Below are 16,069 nucleotides of genomic sequence, written 5' to 3' on the forward strand. Positions count from 1 at the left end.
TGGAACAGCTAGTCTACCTACATCAGATTTGAATAAATATTGATTGCTGAACATAAACAATTAATTGAAGATGTATATGTACATTTATATGTCAGTAACTTAAGTATTACAACACATTTGGAATGTTAACTTTTAACCCACAACTATCGAGAAGATATTCCATCAAACGTACAGAGTAATCTGGAATGGGATTAGTTTATTTTGATGTACATTCATCATGGTATCATGATATAGAGAAATAAAATCAGATATAAACAAATATAATGAATTCCTTATTTGCATTGAGAGTATGCAACATGTATCAAATTTTTTCTCAATAAGGGTTTGATCATTACAAACTAAGGGAGGGAGGGAAGATGCAAATTAGTTTGAGCTACAAATGAAAATGTTTGCTAGGATGAAGTTGCTGAATTTTGTTGGTGTAAATATAATATTTTTGTAGAATTTTTTTCCTGTTCAGATTTGTTGTTTTAAACTTGCCCCCCTTAAAACTTTTTTATGGTACATCCCTAATTGAGAAGTGTTTTCTAAGCATCTGTTCAAAGCATTTGTAACAAACCACAGAATTCTTTCAGAAACACACCTAGTTTATTAGGTTACACTGAAGAAAATAAAGACATTCACTGATGAATGAATAATGTTTGAGATTTGACAGATTCACTGAAAGCCACTGAGACATTCTGTCTTAATTTTTTCAACGCCATATTTTTTTCTGGAATATTTTGCCATTTCTATGTTTAGAATTGCTGACTTATTTTAGACCAAATGGACATACCATATTTGCTCCATCAGAAGTGCACCTTTAATTGAAGAACATAAACCCAAATTTTACTGTATGCTGAATCAATAAAAAATTACTTATTTTGACCACACATATACCTTGATCATTTACGTATGCACATGCACTACTAATAGAGCAAATACAGAACTGTATTTGATTAAATTTCACAAGAGGTTTATAGATCATGATTTTCCTGCGACAGTGCAAATGCTAAATTTTTCAGTTTGGATCTTCAAGACAGCATATCACGGGGACTTTTGCAAAATGTTGTTCTCATGAATACTGTCAAATTATCATATATCGAAAATTTCACGATAGCGTTAAAATTAAAACAGTAGGAGGGCTTGATCAACAATTTTAAAAAGAGAAGACGAACAAAATCCGGTGGGTTAACCTTTTCACCACCAGACTTCCTCCCCAAAGTTTTTATGCACTTTTTTTTTATATTCTTCAATATTTCTGGAAATGAGCCTTAATTTTGGAGCCAACAAACAACTTTTTACTCAAAAAAATTGGGTATTTTGTCCCAATTTTCTAAAGGAAAGTGTAGGATTTTGTGAATTTGTGATGAAAACTGAGAACTGGTAATGAAAGGACACCAGTGAAATTGCAAAGACTTTTGAAAACAAATCCAGAAATGTTATTTTCTTTCTTCAGGGCCTTATAGAGTCTGAATATATAATTGTTCAACATGGTTTTTAAAAAAATACCAATTTCAATGCCAAAATGTTGGTATAACTTTTCTTTAATTTCTATATATAAATTTTAGACCACATAAATCAAATATTGTATTTATTATCCTGAATTTAGTAAACATTAATTTAATTTCTTAATGTTAATTTTAGACCACATAAACCAAATAATGTATTTATTATACTGAATTTGGTTAAAAAAAATGTTTTTGACCATGCCATATGTATAACTAATAGAGTAAATATAGTACAAGTACAGTATGCCTGAACTAACAAATGAGTTTGGGTGAGATTTGTGCAAAACTTATATCGATCTGTTTATGCTAGCTTGTTTTAAAAGGATATTTATGTAAGCGCAGATACTTCTAACTAGTGCAAATACAACGCAGCTATTTGCAAAATATAAATTATTAGATCGGGTTGTCAATTTTAAATTAAAATCCTTCTCAGACATAGTGCCTAGCAAAATCTACAATAATAATGACTACTTGGATAAAGTAAAGCACCACAGTCAATATATAATGTTGTATTCATTATTTAGACAACTTTGAAGATACTTTTTATTGAATACTAACAGGATTTTATTATTTACAAACCACCACACCTTCAGAACTATTTTTCATCACTAATACTTAAATTAAATTTTTGGGGGAACTATTGATAGGCCCAAGATGGGTTGGAGTATACAGTAAGCCAATCACCTTTCTGTAGGTCTTTGTGCTTTATGCAATAGTACCTACAAACAAGCTACATGTATGCCACAGACAGCCTTCAATTTTGTGATTAATCACCTCACTACACACGGCCATTTTTCCACAGTTGTTTCACCTGATACTGAACTACAAAGTGGAAAAAAATGTATGTGACAACCAAACTATTTATTAATGTCTGACTTCTGTAAAATGTAAATACGAACAATTTTAACACAGACTACGTTGTGCAAAGTAATGTTTTTGTAGTGAATTAATGTGATACACTAGGAAGAAATAACATTCTGTTTACGTATACATGTATACCTGCAAAAGAAATATTAAACACTATTTTCACTCAAAAGAATTTCCTAACATCTCCATTCATTTTGTTTTTTGGTGAATATTTTAATACTATTTCTGGCTTGAATGGATTTGATTCTCTTCATCTTACAGTCATAGAACACAAAAGTTCTAGTCAGTTTATAAAGTCAGTCATGTTTATTTTAATCTTTTTAACCGAACATTTATTCAGGTTTAGGGCGTAAAACATTTTAATAAATTGATTAAAGCACCGGAAGACTTAAACATAACTGTGCTAACAGACAGAGACATGGAGTTTGAATATATTCCAATATGCAAATGAGTGGTATGCAAATAAGCTTCGTGCAGTGATGAGCAGGGTTTTAGCGAGCCACCAGTCCACCCACCAAACAGACTGGCAACTTTGATTTTGGACTAGCAACTTTTTACCATTTTTTTTCCTATTGTTCTTTGATAATTTTATCAAAATATATCCAAAACCATCTACATGTACATTTTCAATATGTTGAATTGTTTTGGAGTGGCAGTTGTAAATTCCTGGCTAATAGCCTGGTGATGAGCAACATGCATCAAACTGTTCAGACTTCAGCCCCTAGCCTCACCAAAAAATGTTTGAAAAGGCCGGACATATCGAAATGTAGTTTTTCTAAATATTACTCGGTAGTAATGTATGTAAAATCGTGTCTTGTACTGTATGGGTCCCATGTGTACATTTATACAATACAAATGGATTGTTTGTTTACATCAAATCTGCTTACAGATTGTATGATGATTATGATGCTAGTTTTTGCTTAAATAAAGAACATATCTCAATCTGTTTACTAAGAAGGCCACCTGGGAAATTATCAATCACAATGGCAAAAAAAAAAACAGCATATACCACTTCCAATGAAAATCTTGGATTACAAAAAGGAATAATGATTGCATTATCATAATGTTTGTCATTTTCAAAGGATAATTTGATTTCAAAGTCCATAGAGATAAATCATTTGTAAGAAAGAACAAAATGCTGTGTTTAATCCACAAGCATGAAAGAGCAAAGCCTTACTGATTTTTGGCTTTTGGATTTCAAGGAAGAATTTAGAAAAAAGTAAATAAACAATGTATAATGTGCATTGTAGTTTTAAAGTTTGATTGCAATCAGTCAAGGCATGTTAGCGATTATGGCTCTGGAACAGCATTCATTAAGGTAGAACGGGACGATACTTACGTCATTAACGCATAGTCCTATTTGTGGTATCGAATTACAAAATTTACGACAGTGCACTTTGCGGCTATGGTAAAATGCGACCAACATTATTAATAAACGTAGTTTGCCCCGATCTGTGTAAAATATAATATATTATAAAATACTTTTATTTTGCTATTTTTGCTGAAGGGATGATTCAATGAAAATATAATTCAGCGAATTTACCATACCTTTTTTCCTATATTTTACATTTAACTCAATAATCATTGAAAATAAACTCTATATAAAACACCAAAAAGTCTTTTCCATGAAAATTAATTCCAGTTAAAATAATTTAAGGTATACAAAATGTATATAAAGTTTGAATACAGTGTATGATCAGTCAAGGCACTTCACAGATACTTCTAGGACAGCATTCATTTAAACAAAATGACCAACAGTCTGCCATTTTGAATTTACTTTGAGAAACAAAATAATGTGCATGAGAGTCCCATAAGGTTGTATGTATGTACAAAGTTTTAACAAAATCCATCCACACACTACCAAGATTTGGTTCTAGAGTTGTAGAAATGCTTGAATTTGATAAATTTTTAACATTAATGGCTGCCAATAGGCCATCTTGAACCGAGACATGAAACAAATGGACGTGTATAATGTATATGTCTCCCAAGGTATAATGTATATGTAAAGTTTGAAAAAATGTAGATGTGATTGGATGAGGTATATCTACAATACAGGTGGGTAACACATGCATGTATGTGTGTACATGTATACATTTTGAACAGGTTGAAAACTGACTAATCTACACGATTTTATATGAGAAGATGTGTACCAACTAAATGCCCCCAAACATTCCCAAACCCACCCCACTCAGCCACCTAAGTGCAAAAACAAGACATAATGGTATATACTGTATTTGCTCTATCAATATTGCATGTCCATAGTATGGTGTATTTTTGGTCAAAATAAGTCATACATCTATTTTAAATAAATGCCATTTTGGTTTACGTCTACATGCTTTTTTTGGAGATGTGTGCAAATAAGATATGCAAGTACTATAAAATCTGTATTAAAACCACAGCTTCTATTAAAATGGTACAATTCAACAGAAAGCATATGGTTTCTATTACAGCATCTACACATATGAAAAATGGTGAATTTAGGGGTTTCAATTGTTCAAAAAAAATGAATGCAGCTTCTATTAGGGATACGATTTTTAATGGTTTATATGCATGTGCACATAAAATAATTGTTTCAAAGTAGAACCTCTTTAACATTCCAATTTTTTGCTTTATCTTACCCAGACAGTCTTGGCGAGATAGTGTTAAAATTTCGGAGCATTGTCATTGTTGGAACATACTCCAAAAATCGATTTTAAAATATAGGGAACCGAGGCACGCGTATGTGATTAAAAGTCCCAAAAGTTTGTTTACGTTGCACTTTGATTGACAAGTCACTGTTGATGTTATATGCAAATGAGTTGCTGGCCTTAGTTACGGTGCCGCGATGTGTAACTTCCTGTCCGTGACTCTGTCTTTACCTCAAGCGCTATCAACTACATGTAGTCTTGCAAACTAAAAACAAGCAGCCTCTCGGCTGAGATAGCTTCGCTGTTAGCAATGCACATTACAATTAAAGAACTGAAGATATCATTAGAAAATGAACAAGATTTATATAAAAGCAAAGGGACAAATCTGAAAGAAGTCCACACGTAGTACGTATACCGGTATATGTAATATAAAAGCAATCGGACTTTTCACCAAAAATGACAAAAATAATCATCAAAATTAAATAATTAAAGATTTCACAACAAAATTAACAAATCTGAAAGAGGTTCACATGTAGTACCTATATATGTATTATAAAAGCAATCGAACTTGCGGTTTTCAATAAAAAGTCGAAAATATCACTTTTTACCAAAAATGACAAAAATATTCATTAAAATTAAAGAATTAAAGATATCATCACAAAATGAACAAATCTGAGAGAGGTCCACATGTAGTACCTATATATGTAATATCAAAGCAATTGGACTTGTGATTTTTAACAAAAAGTCGAAAATATCACTTTTTACCAAAAATGACAAAAATATTCACCAAAATTAGAAAATTGAAGATATCAACATGAAATGAACAAACCTAAGAGAGGTCTACCCAAGGTACATATACACCAAGTATCAAAGCATTCAGTAAAACATTGACACGGACGACGACGGACGACGACGACGGACAATCACTCATATGATAAGCTCCGCTCGACAAAGTCGACAGCGGAGCTAAAAAACATACAGTTGTAAATGATAAGTTAACTTTTTAACCCTTATCTCGCAACATGTCGAAAACTTCTAGCATGGCAGCTTCCAGTGGAGTACTGTTAAATATTTTTTTCACACATTTTTTCTCCGAAGGCATTATAAAACTGACTAATTATACATTTTTCGTTTCGCTGTAACAATCACCGTGCTGATAGCATTGCGATGCAATGAATAAACACCATTGCTGTGCTGTCATCGATAACTAACTTTTCAGTGGCAAAATACACAAACGTAAAATGCTCGGGAAAAATCACCGCGGGAAAAATCACGCACTCTGCGATGCCATCTTGGTTACCTTAATCGGAAACCCCCTTGTCAGCTAGCATGCATCTGTAGCGATGACGCAAAGTACATTTTACGGCCGTGCTCAGCGATCTCTGGTACTAAGGCACTCTATAAATGAGGTATTTCCAGAGGTCAGGGTTCATTTTAATTTGTATCGACCGTCTCGTCTGCTCGTAGTTGAATGAGACCTGTTTCGATTTACAATAGTTGTCTTTCATTTTGACTTTTTCTCACCGGCGTTTGAACGACTGAGTACTAAAACTGCGAATAGCCTTGTGTAGCAAAATATTACAGCCCATTTCAACCTGGCCGTCTAACTTCGCATGGTCTGCGTCCATGTATGATGGATTTTGACATGTCGTCGTGATACAATAGCCATTTTTGTGGACGATTAATGTCACTTTCATAAAACGGGCATTATCTCCGTTAGTGTTTTCTGGTTGGTCAGAGAGATTGAAAATTAATTAGCTGCCACAGTTTTTGTCAGTTTTCGCACTATTTTGACAACGTCTCTACGAACCAAAGGACGTCTGGGCTTATTTTTAAAGCTTTGCATTCTTGGATAATGACATTCGAAGTGTGAAATACTGACCGGGATTGAATATACGGCACACATCCTACTTGACAACTTTGTAACATGAAAACAAAACGTACTATATATACACCTGGACGCCCTCTTGTTAATAAACAACTGATAAACGTTGTGTGAAAGTGTCACTCAAAATAAACAAGAATTGTGCGAGCTATTTAGATTTGAACTTCCATGGTAAACTGAAAAACACAAGTGAAGAAAATTGCTAATTTGCATAACCATTCACTCAGTAAGAAGTTTGCTAATGCTCATAATTAAAATAGCTGAAACAGTTCAAAATTTATCATTTTGTAAATAGTGAAATACAGTGCATAATATGGAGATCCTGTCATTACTTTTTTTTCACCATGCTTTTTTTTTGATTATTTAAGTACAGCGTTGCTAAATCTTGCTAAGCATTCAAAAGAGAGTATGTTTGTGCCTGTTTTCCATATTTTAAAATCGTCTTTTGAGTATGTTCCACTATTCATAATGCTGTGAAATTTTAACAGCCAAGACTGTTTGGATAATAAAAAGCAAAAAAAAAAGAAGAAAATTCACTCCCAAGCGACAACGAACCTGCATCTATACCTTAATACCGGTACCATACTTGGTCTATTAGTAGAATATTTGCTTACGTAAATGTTATAGGTGTGTCTATGGTAAAATTAACAACTTATATTTACAAGATCCATATACAATAATTTTTGGGGTGGTGGTGCTCCCACTACATTCTTACATTCCTAAGTCTTATAAAAAACACTGCAATGAGAAGTTCTTGATAAGCTCCACTAAGCTTCCATATCTCCTCATACAGTCATACTCAAATGAATTAAGATTATTATTACAATAGATTATTATTATTATTATTAATGATACAGAATCTGATAAGCACAATCATCAGATGAGCATCTGTGGCCTTGGAGAAAAATGAGGTTTTTTCCTTGTCTTCTGTTGTAGAAAAATGCAATATTCATGAGCAGCCTGAATCTTTTTTCAAGAAGAATATTTAGTCAGAATTTCAGAACCATCCATCAATTGCAATTGAACTGAAGCATACTGTAAAATGACTAATTTTCACTGGGTTTAAATTTCACTGATTTACCATTTTAGACATATTTAAGTGGGTTTTAAATTCACGGTTTTATCATTTAGATAATGTGTTCTATGCTAAATTTTACATATTCACTGGGTTTTAATTGAGCACATTTTCCAGTCAGCGAAATAAGCAAAATTAAAACCCAATGAATAATTAATCTTTTTACAGTATTTACAAGGCAGAATTTGATACGTTGAAAAAACTTTCAACAAACAAGCTGCTCTCTGATTGGCCTGATTGGTGTTAGAGTTGGATAGCCAATCAGGCACAATCTTGTGAGCAGCTCTGCATTGACTCCTAAATTGCAATATCATGGCTTGGTTAGGAGGACACTGAAACAATATACATGTATGTTCATTTGTCTCAGAAGAAGCTGAAAATGAACATGTGAACAGCCGATCAATTAATAAATTAAATATGGCATTGCATATTCATATCAAGTCCATAATTGAATTATTATTAATATAATGTATGTAAACGGTAACACCTGATGCATGAGCAATGTAATTATTAAAGGCCGATGGTCACTGCACAGGGCTATTCAAATTTTGTGTAAACAAACAATGTATTTTATACATGTTGCATATGTTGCTATGAGTCCCACAACGAACAGAACCGAGCTCGGCGACCACCGCCCTATAATTATCATCACCATCATTTTAAATCCTCATAAAGTTGTAAGTTCTTTATAACATTGCCCTTCAAACTAGACGAGGATGCATGATATGACATTTTATTTTATTAAACTGGAGCCTACTTTGTACAATAATCTTGATACTAAAAATAGTTATGAAAATAGTTATTCTTGCCTGAAAATGTATTGTTTTATCCAATGCACTCCAAATTTATTTCAAAGCCCAATCCGATTATTTAAATAAGATTCTAGTTTGGGTTTTGTTATTTATTTATTTTTTCATTATTTTCAAATATGAATTTATTTTATTTTATTTCATTTTAATTGACTCTATTTTATTCTATTTTGGTTATAGTACACATTTCACGATAACCAACAAATTACCAGCAAATAAATAATGAAATAAAATTTATGAAAAATTAAATACATATTTAAAATTATAATCAACAAAATCTGAAAGGAGTCTCTTATTGAATATTCATGAGTAAATGCCTATATTGAAACGCCATAATTTTAATATTCATGAGTAAATGCCTGTATTAGGGAGGCATAATTTGAATATTCATGAGTAAATGTCTGTATTAGGGAGGCATAATTTGAATATTCATGAGTAAATGCCTGTATTAGGGAGGCATAATTTAAATATTCATGAGTAAATACCTGCATAAGGAAGCCATGGAATGAATATTCACGAGTAAATATGCCTACATTAAGAAGCCATGATTTGAATATTCATGAGTGAATATCTATATAAGGAAGCCATGGAATGAATATTCATGAGTAAATGCCTACATTAAGAAGCCATGATTTGAATATTCATGAGTGAATATCTATATAAGGAAGCCATGGAATGAATATTCATAAGTAAATGCCTACATTAAGAAGCCATGATTTGAATATTCATGAGTGAATATCTATATAAGGAAGCCATGGAATGAATATTCATAAGTAAATGCCTGAATAAGTAAGCCATGGAATGAATATTACAAAATCTGCTAAGGTAGTCATGACCATGTGCAGTCAAATCATGTGTAATAAATAAACACATTAGCTTGGCATGTGTATAAATTGCTGTGTGTAATATGGGACCCATATCAAACAAACATAATTAATGACAACCACCTTTAACATTTGTTTAATAGTGCTATAAATACATATTATCAAAACTGTTTCAATATAAGTAGTTTGTTATCAATTTAGACAGTGAATATAAGGTCATTTTCAAAAATAAATAAAATAGTGCCACATTAGTGTTTATTGACATTCTAGATGGTAATCTTGACATTCAAGAAATTGTACTAGCATACATGTAGTACTGGGTAGGAGCGATTCTCTTATCTTATGAAAACATCTCAATAGTCACATGTCAATAAAGATTGAGCGTGTTGCAGATTACCATATGCAAGGAGTCGGACACAGTGCTATGCATGTATGCATATACTTAGGTACTAGTGCAGTGTTTGTTATGACTACTGTTCATCTCACACTGTAATAAGTAAATCAAGACAAGGGGCACTCCCTAAAGATGGGTTAACATTTCGGATATAAAAAAGCACTATATATGGATCAGCTTTCGGGGAAAAAATAAAAACAAAAGTACCAACTGGGTTTTTTGCAAAACCATTTTTGAAAATGGCATTCTTGTTGCACAAAACTACAATTTTGGGCTTGGAAATAACAAAAAATTAAATTTTTGGTCATTTTTCAGACCAATATGTGGCCTGCATAGACTTTCACTTTAAAAGTTGTAGTGAACAATCTATTAAAGAATATGCATCCTATGGCTCCATTTTCAGATTAAAATGCCAATAAAAAAAAATGAAAAGCGAAAACTAGCAGTAGTTATAGTAGTAGTATAATGATTTCTTCCTTTTCAATACTTCACCAGTGTTTGACTGAATGGGTGGACACTAATCACTAAGAGGTATTGTTTCCTCAAAGAAACCAGAGACAAAAGTTTTGCAGCACATAGATCATCAGTATGCCACTACATTTGCATTCCACTGTAATACACACACATTGAAATGATCTTAGTGTCACTCTGTAAGTTCAGATTCAAGTTCATCACTTCCACTACACCATTTTTTAGTTTGTTCACAACAGTAGGAGCGATATCACAATTCAACTGCCAGTTTGAATAAATCCTCAATAATATTTTTAGTGAAAAAAAAAAAAAGAGTCAAATCCATGTCAGATTAAAAGCGAAAAGTTTTGAAAGTGGTAATGGTGTGATTTGTAATCGGTCTTGGTTAAAATTGGTTGTGCCATATCTTTCAATTTGTGCTAAACAGTACTGTGGACTATTCTTTGAACTAGTATGCAGTGTTCGCACCAGGAATTAAATATGCAGGGTAGAATTGTTCCATCAGTTTAGGAACTATGAGACAATTTCTCATAGTTCATGTGGATCTAGAGACAGAAATGGAGTATTTTGTTCCCCTTACATGTAAACCGTGGAACAGGGGTCCTCTTATCGAATTGCCAATTGAACTTTCAACATGGAATCTTTCTCAAATACATTTTTCTCTGTGAAAACGTCCCAGCAACAAAAGCTGACAATGTGTCTGGGCACAAAATACACTAAAATTACTCAAAAAATATTTCAATGGCGATAGATACACCGTTAAAATGGCGCAGAAACTTTCCAATATGGCATTTCCAGGTTGATCCGCCATGTTGTTTCTGTGCTAGCTTGGTCGCTCCACTTCTTCGCCTATGTGTGCTCCCTCTTGTTCATTTTTTCTAGAAAAACCCCTGGACAGTATACTCAAATGTTTATTTTGTTCAAATATTATTCCACACTTAAATAAATTGTCACTTGCATTTTTTTACATTCTTGTGAGACAATTTTTCGCACAAGAGTACAAAACCTAGGACAAAAAATTAAACTTTGAGGCAAATGTTCCATGTCTCACAACCTCACACAAATTTGACTGATCACTATAAAACCATTTATTTTCACTGGCATTTAATTTCACTATTTTGAATTTTAATTTCACGAATTGACAAAACAGTTAGTTTTATTGTTATTTTACATGTTCACGTAGATTTTTTAAGTTAGCAGATTTTACTTATCAGCGAAAATAGCGAAATTAAAACCCAGTGAATAATTAATGCATTTACAATACATTTGAATACCTGGAAAACAGGTAACAATCAAAAAAAGTTTTGAATTTAATGATATCTAACCATAGAAATAATCAAAATTTATTTTTCTAGCTACAATTTTGGGACAACATTTCAAAAAACATGTATTTTTTGTTTGAAATAAATAATATCCTATTACCAGGTCTTGATAATTTTTTTTTATAAATGTGTGCAGGTTTATAGTAAATACAGTTGATTTAATTGTACAAAGGTTTTGCTGTGAATAAAACATGTACATGACAGTAGATTGTACAGTACAGTCTGACGGTAACTTAACCCCGATGCTGACTATCAGTTGGTTTTGCATTTTCATAAAAAATTATCGATATAAATGCATCAATAATTTTAACTTATTTTTCATAGTATTTACCAATATGACTAATATGAGACATATTTAGGTAAATTACTTTGCACAGATATGTGGCAGTTTGAAAGCAATCAAAGCTATCTTTAAGCCAGTATAAATCTGGCTAAATGTTAAGTTATGCTCGAACAGTACTGTATATTTGATCCCCAGCAGAGGTAGAAGACAGCCAGTAGGTGGCGCATATATGTAAGTCTAGCTAATTTCTTACAAACATTTGGGCTTCCAAAATCTAGTTTTGTATTAAACTGGATCTGACTTCTGTATTTGCTTAAGTTATTATCGGTACTATTTCATGCACTTTTGTAACAGACAAAAGTGTGTCTATGGTCAAAATAAGTCATATTTTAATAATCCGACATACAAATGCAATTTTTAGTGAATGTATGCTTTTATTTCAGACATACAATGTACCTGTGTAGGTCAGTAAAAACTTCATTGTGATCATTAATTAATCTCTGCTCACTGCAAAGCAACTGGCTACAACTGCTGCCCCTCCCTCATCTCCAGTGAGTGAATACTCACAAACAAAATCATGCATTGTACCAATTCTCAAGTCACCATGCTTGACCCACCAACAGGGGATTCCAAACCTGTTGCTATAGATGAGACAGATTATGGCTTCAATCCAAACTGCCACCTACATGCTGTATAACTATGGTATAGGCCAACACACTTGTTTACAATTCATACGCATGCATGTGCACAGAGACTGGTTGGCAAGAACCGCTTGTTCATAACGAAACTAAAACAACGACAATGTTCACTGCTGTTGTTATTAATAAATATACATGTACATGTATGTGTTCCTGTTCCGGTAACAATGTCACATCGATTGCAAACAATTACTGATCAGTCAGTGACATTTGTTACTAGACATTCGCATACTGGTTGGTAAAAATGTAAACATGACATCAATATGCAAAGACCTACAGGAATATCTGTTTAGTTTCTGGGGTACAGTATGTCAATTGATCGTGCCAGGCTGGCGGTTTGAATAGTCAACAATCTATAACTTTTAATTCAGCATTATAAAATGCAGTTTTTATGATTTGGTAGACACTTGATGAAAACTGCAAACAATAATATTTTGCTTTTACTACTAATATAGATGTACATGTACCAGCAGAACTAATATCTATAAATAACTACCACTAAGGTTAAAGAGTTACCCAACAACGACCACAAAAGCAAATGTATCTGTAACCTAGCTATGACTCCAATGATACATTTTGTATTCTGCCAAATGGTTATAATTTACCCAAAACATGACCTGGCTACTGACAATTCCACTAATACATATGCTTAAGTACAGTACCAGCGTAAATTGTACACCAAATAGCAAAACCTGGCGACCCCAGCTGGGCTGCATGTGTCTTGCCGTCCAGTCAGTATAAATCCACATCAAATATACTGTAAATGTATTAATTATTGACTGGGTTTTAACTTAGCTATTTTCGCTGATAAGTAAAAGTTTGATAATTATAACGTAAACATGTAATATAACAATAGAACAAATTCATGAACTTATGCCAGTGAAAATGATTGAAAATCAAAATAGTGAGATTAATTGAATACCAGAGAAAATAAATGGTTTTACAGTAACCAGTCTGGTTGGTATACATGTACCAGTCATCATACTGTTTACAAGATAGGATATGAGGTCATTATCAAACAGGAGTCAAGTATCAGTGCACTTGGCAATGGATGAGCTGACTTTACATAGAATGAAAGATACTGAAACGAACTGATTGGGTTATGCCTACTTAACGCCATTGATCAAAATACTACGCGTTATATCGATCGGTACATGGAAATAATAATACGTATATACTCATTCCAAAATAATCAATCAAAGATGCACAACACAGAATTGAAACTAATCAAGCAGCTGACTGTCCTACTTGCAGTACATGTTATTGCTACGTACTACCTAGTCACCGAATAAGCGAGAAGCAAAATCAACATATTTTTAAATTCGACTATAGTTCATAATCGAGTGAGAAAGAAAAACACAGATAATATAAATCTTAGCCATCGACCTAGTCACAATTTAGTGTGACGCGATGCATCAAGAGGACAGCCCCCAAACGAAATTATGGAAAGCTGCGGTACATAGTTACATGGGGGCTCAGACAACGTCCGATCACCATCGGTGGTCACAGCTGTAAGAGCGTAACTAGCAACACTATTCAATATCGGTCGTGTACTTACCGTTATGTAACTAGTTAAGGATCGTTTCAGATATACCTGACATATCCACACCGCGAATGGTACTATATTTACGGAGAAATTCACCGTGCATTGTTATTTCATATGCACTGTTTAAAATAGGACTGAAGTGACGCATGCGCAAATAGACTTCATTACGTCACTTTTCTGGACGCCACCGCCCTCAACGTGAATTTGAGTGGGATGTCAACAAACAAAAAATGTTTCACAGCTGCGTACTGATGTTGGTGACTAATACGTAAATATTTTAGCCTTGACAATGCCATGTCACCAGGCTGGCACTAGTGTACGAGTAGTTTAAACGTTTAAACAGGATCAACCCGTGCTTGTGACACATACCCATGACATCATAGAGGTTGAAGTCCGCTCTTAATTTTGGTAAAAATTGGTCATTAATAGCATGAAAAGTTAATTAGTTTATTGTGTACAATCATGGAGATATTGTCCCATGGCAACATGAAAAGCAATGTTTTGTGTGTTACAGTGACGTATATTGAGAAACTAAATATTATTCAAAAATCGCTATTTTTAGAACAATTCCACAATGAAAAAGAAAAAAATGCTTTTTGGCACTTTTTAAAACCCCGATTTTTGAAATAATTCAGGACAACAAAATAATAATGATATATGTTTTTCAAGCCTATGTCACCAGTCTACAATTTGAGGTATGACATAATATCTTTGCCATAGAAACCTGGGGCATTATAATAGTGATAAAATAGCCACACTGTAAAATACAAAAATCTCATTATTTACTTGATATTTAGGCTTGTAACCCCCAACTTTTTTTCAAGTCAATAACGTTATATTGCGAAAGAGTACATTTTATTGCAAAACGAATCAATTCTGAGTATTTGCGTTTATGAGTAGGCTTCGACGGACCGCGATTACGTCCCCACAGTCCTCCGTGAGTCTGTGCTGCCCTTATGTCCGTAACTACTAGTAATTCCTCAGCTCCTGAGAGCGAGGGTTATTTTTAGTTATGTTGGCGGTCGCCGGTGTGTCTGCGGAAGTACTATGGGAGTGAAAAGTTTTTTTATCAGTTTAAATGCCTTAATAATATTTTTGATTCTCCGTACACTATTTCCAACATTGCTTTTCATGCTCCCTCCAGAAATCTCCGCTCCGTATATCCCTTCAAATTACCTCTTTGCGACAGCGTGGAAGATACTAATCTCTCGACTTTTTAAATTGTATTTATATTGCTGGTCCAGGAGACATGTTTACGAGTCTATCTTCTTCTATCTATATCTGTTTTAAATGCCATAAGTTGAACTTTAGGTATTTCTTTTTATTTTATATTATTTTTGTAAATATTTTTGTATTTGTATTTTATGAGTACCTGTAATTGGGAAACATATTGATATCTCAAATAAATAAATATAAATAATTTTAGAAAAGTGAAAACTGGAGTGACTATGAAATGAATGTTGGTTTTATACATATTTTAAATTGATAAATGTTTACATGTAACACAAGTAGAACAGCATCTTTATTTCTTAGGGATGAACGATTTCAAATCATGGGGGTGGCAGGTTGAGTGTGACCAGTACAATTTTCCACAGAGTCTTACCTGCACATTTTAATGTTCTTTAATGTGCTAACAATTTTTCCTGCAAATCTTCCACCCACGCCCAATGATTTAAAATTTAAAATGGTTGACCTATTATAGATAGACGCGACAAACTCACCTCATGTTTTTTCACACGTGGACTGGCTGTTTTGGAACTTGAAGAAAAAAAAACTCC

At 33.1% G+C, this 16,069-nt stretch overlaps 1 protein-coding gene across 1 annotated transcript in view; it reads right to left on the reverse strand.

The window, feature by feature from the left end:
• LOC102808298 (OTU domain-containing protein 7B-like) overlaps positions 1-14,434 on the reverse strand; it is a 51,420-nt gene extending 36,986 nt beyond the window's left edge. The window contains exon 1 of the mRNA XM_085506907.1: positions 14,304-14,434. The gene's annotated coding sequence lies outside the window, so the exon portion shown is untranslated. The remainder of the gene's footprint in view (positions 1-14,303) is intronic.
• Between the last annotated feature and the right edge of the window lie 1,635 nt (positions 14,435-16,069).

This window comes from Saccoglossus kowalevskii, chromosome 13 (assembly GCF_978046115.1).
Source record: "Saccoglossus kowalevskii chromosome 13, keSacKowa6.1, whole genome shotgun sequence".
Taxonomy (NCBI): domain Eukaryota; kingdom Metazoa; phylum Hemichordata; class Enteropneusta; family Harrimaniidae; genus Saccoglossus; species Saccoglossus kowalevskii.